Consider the following 10,354-nt stretch of genomic DNA (forward strand, 5'->3'; position numbering starts at 1 on the left):
CTTGTCATGCATTAATTTGAGAACACAATATGATAGATATCACAGTGACAGTTAATCTTGAAATTTTACTGTTACAAAATCAATCACAATTTAAGCATAGACGTGTATATATAGACTCCACTCTGGGGGCCAAATCCACTAAAAATGCACTGCATACACTGATAGCGCCATAAATTGCTCACCATTTTCATGCGCAGACTGCTTCTGAAGAACTACTAACTTTCATCATAGTGGTAGCGCCACTTACTGGCAAAAATAAATACGTTGTTTTTTTTTCTTTGACATGTTTCTCCAAGCAGGTTAACCAGATCTAACTCATATTTGCTCAGAAGAGTTCATGATGTTACAACATGAAGTTTGTGAGTTTTCGCGAAACGCACTGTTTGTCAGTAAAACAATCATGCACAAAAACTCATGAAACTTGGCACACAGCTGGCAAAATGAACAATATTTTTTTATGTGTAGTGAGACTTAAAAAAAGAAAAAGCCTCACTCGCTCTCCCTAGGGAAATTTTAGCAAAGCAGCCCCAGTTGTGAATTTCAGCAAGATCTACAAAAAAAATTGGAGGTATATGAAGGACCCCAAGACCTAACAACAAACTCTTTGAGCCATATGCTAAAAAGAACAGGAAGTGATATATGATTTTTTTGAATGTCTGATTTTGGCCCATTTTTGCACATTTACAGGGTTGGTTAGGGTTAACAGAATTCCAGTCATCCCTAACCCTAACCCACCCGGTAATGCACCAAAAGTACCTTCCAATCGCAATAAAAAGTAGGGTAGCCAGATGTCCGGACTTAGGGCGGACAGTCCTAATTTTCAGTGATGTGTCAGGCATCATGCGCAACCCTAAACCGGATGCTGGTTTGGTTGTCTTTTCAACCGCGTTGAGTTTATTAGTGACAAACGAATGAGTCATTTGAACGGCTCTTCAATGTGAACAATAGGAACCGAGTCTTTATAGACAGTGATGTGCAGGATCTGATCAGGATTCTACCTTTGGCTCCAATGTAACCCAGAATTTTAGTTAAGGTAAGCCATTTAAAACTATTGCAAAAATAAAAGTTTTTCCATAGTGGAAGTGTCATCCAACCAGAACCTGCATCTGTCTAAACAGTGTGTGTTTGCATGTGTGTATTTTTCGAGAGGGAGACCCCCGATGCGATCCGTTTGCATTAAAATTCAGCCAAATTTTAATGTTATACAGCAATCAGCACCTCGGAGCAGCTCATCCTTGAGATGTTTCCTTTCTTTGTAAGCACTTTGTTGCTTTTGGCATCCTCTGAATAACAGAAGGGCACGTTTAAACAACGATCAAACAACCAAGTTTTTAACAGAGTACGCGCTCGCTCGGGGAAAAAGATGAATTAAAATTATCGGTTCATTTGGTTTTATGAATCAATATTGGGCTATGAAAAGGAATATCGATTCGATGTTGATATTTTAAACCTAGCCCTAGTTCATACGGCATAGATGCTCTTCACTGCCTCCTCTAGTCTGGGAGAGTATTAACCACAGCGGGAACAAGCCGCCCTGAGTATGGAGGCAACAAAATGGGTGCTCGCCGGATTCTACGCCTTATTTCCGTCTTCACACGTCACACAAAAACTTCGAAAGTGAAGGTGACGGATTGTGGTCTTTATGAAACCGAGGGGGACATGCACCCCCTGACCCCAGTGCCATCTGTGCCCATGGCTGGACTTGACATCATCAAACAGTTTTCCAAAAGAATGCAGACAGCAATGATATGTTATCTTTTCTATTTTTCAGATTTTTATAACATAGTTACTTAGCCTGGATTGAATGGCTCACTCTACCTCTGTCATGTCTGAGGTCACGCCAGGGTTAAGTTTGAGTTCATGACCTGTTAAGTTGGGTTCATGACTGTGAGGTCAAGTGTCTGTTATGTACTGATGTAACAAGTGTCGGTTTTGAACTGATGTAACTAGCATCTAGTTTCAACTGGTATTAGGCTATGTGATGTTATGTGATGTCAAAAATCTTTAATCCCTTTACCTGGTCATCAGCCAATCAGATAATTCCATGTCAGTCCTGTTACCCACATGTCTAGCCACAACCAATAAGATCGATTCCTTGTCTATATAAGCCTCCTGAGAAGTGTGTGTCTTTGTTGGATTATTACTTCTGTTATCACCGTCTCTCTGTGCAACTCTCTATGTTTCTCGTCTAGTGAAGTTTCTTCCATGCCTCTCAATGTAAATAAATAGTTAAAATCTTATTTGTGTCTGCATTTTGGGATCCATCCTCCAGCTCATGACAACCTCATGCAACCCTGCTAGGCATATGATCAGAATAAGACAATGATTTTTTCATTTAAAAAAAAATGAATTTCATCTTCTTGGTCAGCAGTAACAGTCTAGTCCTGAGAGAAAGCCAACATTCATCCAGATTTGCAACTTTTACCTGTAACCCTGTTGTGATTAGATTGATGAGATTGCACTAATTAACAGGATTGTGATAAGACTATTGATCTTTAAGTTGAGCTAATCAAGCCTTTGATAGCTTATGACCTATTATTTAGTTAACGACCTATTATTTATGAATATGAGGCAGAAAAAAAGAAAAGTGAAAGTTTATTTTTAAATAATTTGAAGCCCAAATGTCTTCCAATAGTAGAATGACCCATATATCATATTTTCTGATTTTAATGGTATGATCTATCTTGACCACTTGTAGGGTCACCAAAAGCAAATTTAAAAGTTCAGTTTATAATCTAAACATGCTTTTTGTTCACTATTCTAACGCATTTAATCACAGCCTAGTAGATGCATGCATACCATGGGCTTCCACGTGTATTTAAACATATGTAACATGCCCAGTCATTCCAAGCTCCGGTGCCAAGTTGCCATCTGGTCAGAACATGATCATCATATGCAATCTACCCACGCTGGCTGGCACTGATTCACTAGACTCGACCAACACTCCAATTACCCTCATCATGCCAACAGTAGAGCACAAATCCAAACAGGCTACACACCACAGTGAGACCCACCGGTGCAGTGGGTGGGTGGAGCAATCACATGATAAATGTGTCAGCGTAATGAAGCTCTGTAGTTAGATGCATTTATAAACATCGCCTATGGCTTGGCATAACAATTGCTTTTATGTCACAGTAGGCAGAACTCAAATCATATGGTGAAAGGTTGGCCTCACCTTACCCCCAAATCATCTGTCAACATTATCATATTGATTAGGGTTGTAAGTTCATGACCTTTTAAATGATCAATAAGCAAAAATAGCCAATGGCCTCTTAGAATGCACCCATAGCTGCTCAGTGCTCATACAAACATTAAAGAAAACTTAAAACACAAGCATGATTGATGGCTTCCCAAATTGAGCAAATCGTGTCTCATGATTCTGACTTTTATTTCATCAGTGAATCTCTGACCATTGCTCCTGTGAACCCTATTAGGTATAAGCCCACTGGCTCAACATTGATCCATCTCCCTGCTCATTTGCCTTTTCGTCATTTTAATTTTGCCATTTCTTACTCATGCAAATTTGGCCTCTCTGCTGTATGATCCATGAACCGGAGGCCTCAGCGCTGCCGGGTGCCAGGAAGGGTCACTGTCAATTATATCCATTTAATACCTACTTATGTCTGAAACGACATCTTCCTACTGAGGTCACACGGACTTCGCCCTGCACTTTATCCAATAATCTCACAGAATATAGGCTTGGATATTCCTACGGATCAATGTCATTAACAAGGGGGCACAAAATGCATTTGATTATAGATGTAATTAGTACAGGCTTGAGAAGACTTATTCCTTTGCAAAAAGAGGCACAATCCACTTAGTATCAAAAATACCTCCACTTTGAGATCGTTTTTGCAACTGATGACCACCATAATATAATTAGTATCACTAATGATACAGAATTAGGGCTCATATACATAATACTCATGCCTAAATTTGACAGAGCGAGCAGAGCATTAAGTGTGCCTGAATGCAAAGAGAGGCTTCATTTTACCATCACGACTCACAGTGGCTCATGCCAACCAATCTTGGTTTATTCACGATGGATATACCTAGAGAGAAAAAAAAAAGTAATCTAGTTGGTTGAATGTCTCTGAGTAAAAGGGGATACTGTGAATGCATTAAGAGGATGAGCTGTTAATAATTCTGCCACAGAGTCTGAGAATATCAGACACGGATAATATTACGACCCGGCTGATCATCTGGCCATGTCTCCATAGAAGGGACTCATTAAATTCCCTCTTGGTGCCATTATATTTCCTCCTAATGTATTTAAAAATTTTATTCAAAGTATTTTATACATACACAATATAACATCAAACGTCAAAATTATGCATGCTACTACATCTTTCGAATGACGGCTTTGAACTTTGAGTTAAATATTTACAAGAAACCACCATAAGCTCAGTGGTCATAAGGCAAATCTTGTTGCACGTACCTCTTTGCTGAGAACAATCTTGGCCTCCTTTGGAAACCTGTTGCAAAAGATTTGGAAAGGGAAGAGACAAAATGAAAGGACAGATGAGAGTTTCTGTTGCATGTATTGAATTGCATTGTCCTGAAACTCAAGCCTCCATTGTATCAGGGTACAGCCACTTAAGATGGCAAGATAGCCATGTAGATGGACAGCTGATTTTTTATATAATATCCATAGGTTATACTTTTACAACTCAGGCATGGAGAATATTGCTGCTGCTGTGACCAACACACTTTTGAAGTGTGGAATAGTTATTTATGGGATTATTCCCCAGTTTAAGTCATTTCAAATGGGTACATAAGTCACTGAGAAAGCAGGATGTGGCTAAGACAGCAATGCATTTATTGGCACCAGTAAGAGTAAAAAAAAAAAGGAAAAAAAAAGTGGGCTTGTGTACATGTGTACTTTGATCTGTACAAAACCCATTACTTCCATCAAATGTCATATTACAATTATAGGTCAGTGGATCTCAGAGGAGAGTTGTGTGCGCATGTGTGTGCGGGTGTGGTGGTGTTGGTGGCGGGGGGCTGTTGCTGCAAAGGGTCAATCTGAATTTCCCTTTTATTACATCTCAAAACCACAGTAAATGCACACATGCAAAAGTCTTCTGTTTCTCATTAATCCGATGAGTAACAGCTATGTTAAATGTAGGTGGTAAAATCATATCGTGTACAATATCCATTTTTTGTTAATGAAAAAATGGATATTATTTTTGTTAATCAAATGGAAGGAGTGTAAACTTGAGTAAGTCTTGCTTGGTGTTTTTTTTTAATGCAGCCGCCCTTGTGTCAGGTATCAGAAAAATAATAGTTATTACTAATCTGTACCCTCAGTTTAGTAATCCATACCCTCCGTTTAATAATCAGTACCCTCGATTTTTTAATCTTTTCCATCCATTTAGTAATCTGTACCCTCTCTGTTTATTAAACTGTAACTTCAGTTTAGTAAATTGTACCTTCAATTTACTAATCTGTACCCTCAATTTTGTAATATGTAGCCTCAGTTAATTCATCTGTACATTCATTCGTAATATGCAACCCCAGTTTAAACTGAGGGCACAGTTTACTAGCCTGACGCCAGGAATAGTCAGCTGGTGTCTATCCCAATTGATTATGGGCGACTGGTGGGGCACACTCTGGACTGATTGCCAGCCAATCGCAGGACACACTTAAGGCCTCTATACACCAATCCGACCTTGGCCAAATGTGACCAACGCCTACCCCCTGTGGTGTCGGCCTGGCCGTCGGCACGTCGAATTGGAAAAATGACGGAAATACACACCGCACCAGACTATTAAGTACATTCAGTGCATGCGTGAGAACTGAGAAGTAACAGCCCAACCCCCCACCCCACCCAACCCCCCCACCCCCCCATCCCCCTCTCCTCAACATCGGTGGCGGTATTCACTAGTCCTCATTTTTAGAAAGAGGCAACTGGAAGTTCCTTCGGGGGTCGGGACAGAAAACGTGAATAAAGCATACCACAGTCATTTTCACTAATTAATTCACAATGTATTTCCGCCCAAAGCACACAATCAGACATCAAATATTACAGAGTATCGTAATATAACAGAAATCCTACCTCGTATGTCTAGTTGCGTCTCCACTATGGTACGATGTCTTGCCATTTTGGCTTTCATTACTCGATCGTCATACTTTAAACGGTAATGTTATGCAATGCAGGTCTCTCTTGAACCATGGTGATGAATTCATCCTATGTTTCTATAATTACGTCCAAATGTGAATGATGATAATGCACAAAATGAGCGAAATGGTCCAGCTTTCCATCACTAATGTTCATCCGCGTTACGGCGGTAATTTATACATTAACTCATTTGCTCCCAATAACGTGTAAATACATTTTTTTTTAATGTTTTAAGTGTCTCAAAGACGTATTTATACGTATTTTTTTGTTGTTGTTTTTTTTTTATGCTAGAGCATACAGAAGGCTTTGATGCAGCCTTTCAACTGCAAAGAACGGTTGCAGAATTGGTAGTTATTACACAAACGGCCAGCAGGTGGCAGCAGAGCAAAGGAGATCAACCAGGACCATCTAGAAAAAAAGCTAAATTACTTACAATTTTAAATAGATTTGTGAAAACTGATGAAACTTAGCTCTATTCTAATGCTAATTGCTGCAAAACGGAAACAGATAGAAACATACTTTTTTTTTTTTTCCTGATGAAAGAAGAGACTTTAATCTTTCTTTTGGTAGGTTATTTTATAGCAATTGAACATAATATTCTGTGGGCCTTGCAAAATCAGTCAAAATCCAGTAAAACAGCCGGGAGCGAACGGGATTGTTTCTGTGAAAATGGCTAGGAGTGAATGAGTTAATGAGATGGCACATACCGACGGCCCGACTCTTTCCGACTACCGACGTCAGATTGATGCATCGAGGCCTTTAGACAAACCAGTCATTCACACCCAGGGACGGTTTACAGTCTTCAGTTATATTAAGAAGCATGTTTTCGGAACATGGGAGGAAGATGGAGTCCCCTTTAGAAAACCCATGCAAACACGGGGAGAACCTGCAAGCTCCACACAAACAGGTCGGAGCCCAGAGTCAAACCCACAACCTCAGCACTATAATGTGGATGTGCTAACCACCTGGTCACCATGCTACACATGTATTTTTCAGTCATTTTCACCATTGAATAAAGACAACCAAAATCAAATCTTCACTGCATTAATTGTGTGTAAAATAATGATGTGGCAAAAATCATACTAAGAACTCATTTTCTATGTATTCTTGTGAATGTGGACATTTAGGTGAATAAATGAACAACCTGGGAAATCACAGCATGATCTCTTGGACCACTTAAGTAGAGCTGCCAAGACATAAAAAGCCAAGCAAGAGAGGTTTGTCAGCCACGGTAACAATGTTTGTCACAACTCCCCTCTTTCTAGCCTTAGCTCAAATGAACGAAGTCCAAAAATATGGGATCACTGTGACTTCTATTTGCCGCTGTAACCCAATAGGCCTCTTTATGAAATCATCTCTGTTGATTGGCTGTTTCTGCGCTGCGCAGCGTCCTATATGATTTCAGATGGTTACACATCAAAGCCATTTGTGTGAAGTAAGGGCAGTTTGCACACATTTAATTAAAATACAGATGTTTATCAGCATCTTGCTGATTGACATGAGCAGACTGTTGTGAAAAAGATACCCTGGATGTCATAGTCATTATGGATTTTTTTTTTTTTTTTTTTTTGCCCAGAGAACAGCTGGGAGAGAGGAGAGAGGAGAGAAGTGGATGGAGGTTGACTCTTAGGACAGTGAAGCTAGAAAAGCAGGCATATTATGTATGTTACTTTTACTTTATCTTTTTGAGAATGGTGAACAATATATTTGTAGATGATTGACCGTGCTAATTTCCATTGTAATTACAACATGATAAATGATGATGGGCTCTTTTAGTTTATAGTTAATTGCATTTTTGACCTTTGGGAACATGCACACTGCTAAACAAGTCTTTAATAATTCAGTTAGCATGTAGGTGGACTTTACTCATTTCATTGAGAAGGAATATAGTTTCATCCAGACAAAATATTTCAAGGGTTACTTGACTTATTGAGCCATTTTCAGCAGTACAAAGTTAATATTTTGTCCAGACTTAATTTGGTAACTTCATTATTTTTCATGTACAATTATCATGTATCATGTACAATAAATATCTTTAAATACTATTTTTTCCACTTGCTGTCAACTGAAGATGATATCACCTGTGCTGAGGAAGTAGGTCACGACCAATCATGGCTCACCTGTTTTCTGGGTTTGGTCAGCACACCGAGCCATGATTGGTCTTTCCTTACTTTCTCAGCACAAGTGAGGTCAGCTGCAGGCGACAGCAAGTGGGGAAAAAAAAGTTTTTAAAGGTATTAATTGACTGTGATAAATAATGAAGTTATCAAATTAATTCTGGACCAAATATTTTTTTACTGCTAAAAAAAATGGCTCAGTGAGTCTAATATCCTTTTAACATAACATTGCTGTTATGTTTAAAAAAAAACACTAATTGCAGAACTATCAATGGGTGAGAATAAAAGTTGACATATTCACTCTTGAGACTTGACCTGAATGGCTGGATCCCAAACAAGTTATTAATATATTAGCAATTTCTTATGTTTGTAAAATATGAATACACCGCAGTAGTTGGATCTTTTTTTTTAGGATCTTTTGACTAGGAGACCAATTGGTGCATTATTTAGGATCTTTTGACTAGGAGACCAATTGGTGCATTATTCATAAATCTCTAGCAGCTTCAGGAAGTGCTCTCTAGTGTCTAACAGTTCTCTAATCATGAACACATCCTCCATGCAAAATCTATTCAACTGGGATTTAATGCAAGTGTGTGAAACTTTACAAAGGCAAATTATTTGGCAGTAGAACGTTAAGTACTTCCATGGCTATGCTATGAAGTTAATTAAAATTATTTTCATGATTAATGATTGGTGGAAGCCTACTTGGGCATCTTGATTGTGATTGCAAACTCCCTTGAGATTACTTCTGGTTCTGTAGAGGTGATCAATATCCTTAGGTAATGTTAAGCGTGATCACTTTGGATGGATTATTGCTTGGCAGGAAGGATTTTTGCATTGATCCTCTCATCATGTCAATCACTTTCTGTGACAACCGAAATCTTCCAATTCCAGACCTCAGAATGAATTACATACATTTAAGATACGTTCACACTGCAGGGCGTGATGCCCAATTCGGATTTTAAAATCCGATCTTTTATGTACTTGTTTACATTACAAAAACAAATGTGACTTATAATGTAAACGCAATGTGCCTATGATTTGACTTGCATGCGCGAAGAGCACGCGAAGAGCACACGCCGAGTGACGTGCACCCAAAACAATGACGTCATCGTTGCAGTGTTTACAGAATATGGTCCAGATTCGCAAATGCTTTACCTCCAGCCAGGCCACCGACGACGCTGAGGCAAGCGACTATCAAAAGTGCTATATGCAAATGTAGCTATGCCAACACTCGCTGCTCATTGGTGGAATGGTGGACTGATGGACATTATAAGTTGTATTCATGTGTCTTGCCTGCATCAATTATGCAAATTCAGCTGTTTGAACACCCGCGTTCATGTTTGGTGGACTGTTTCCGCGCTCGTTTCTGGTTGGCTGCTGTCCGCGGCTTCTTCGAGCATCAATTTTGAATGCGGTGTTTCTAAACAGCAACATAAATCCGTCTGACTCTTTTTTTTCTTATTATATCGCCAGAGTAGAAAAGTTGGAAGAGGTAGAAATATTTTGGGGAAATGAGTGGACACTCTTCAACTTCATTTCATTGAGACGTTTATGGAAGATGGAGTCTCGTCAACGCCATGAACCGTCTGCAGGGCTAAATTTCTAAAATCACCACACGTCAACTTTATGCTTCATGTTTCAAGTATGATTAAAGACAAAAAGTTCACACTGTTACTCAAAAAAGCTTTGCATATTCACAGACGTGTCAAGTAATCTCCATTCCAAGCACTCTTCTCCGCCTGCACAGAACGCATATCAGGCTTTTGATGATGTAGGCCTATAGATCGGATATGAGCGGATGAACGTTCTGAGTGCAGACGCATCGAATACATCTCCAATTTGGTCGGGTGTGAAAAACTCGGAAATGTACTGTTCAGACCGCATAAAAAAAATCAGATGCTTGTGAAGAAAATCAGAATTGAACTGCAATGTGAACGCAGCTTTAGGCAGCATCGGAATATTAAATGACTCAAGGGACCAAAGTGGCACCTTTTCTTAATTAAATGGTTTTGAGGTGCACTTCTGTTATTCTGCTTGTCAAGTTTTTTCCTTTGCGAAAAGATGATACACTACCGATGCAGCAATTAGCAAAGCATTAGCATTGTCCTTACCA

This window comes from Festucalex cinctus, chromosome 7, assembly GCF_051991245.1.
Source record: "Festucalex cinctus isolate MCC-2025b chromosome 7, RoL_Fcin_1.0, whole genome shotgun sequence".
Classification (NCBI taxonomy): Eukaryota; Metazoa; Chordata; class Actinopteri; order Syngnathiformes; family Syngnathidae; genus Festucalex; species Festucalex cinctus.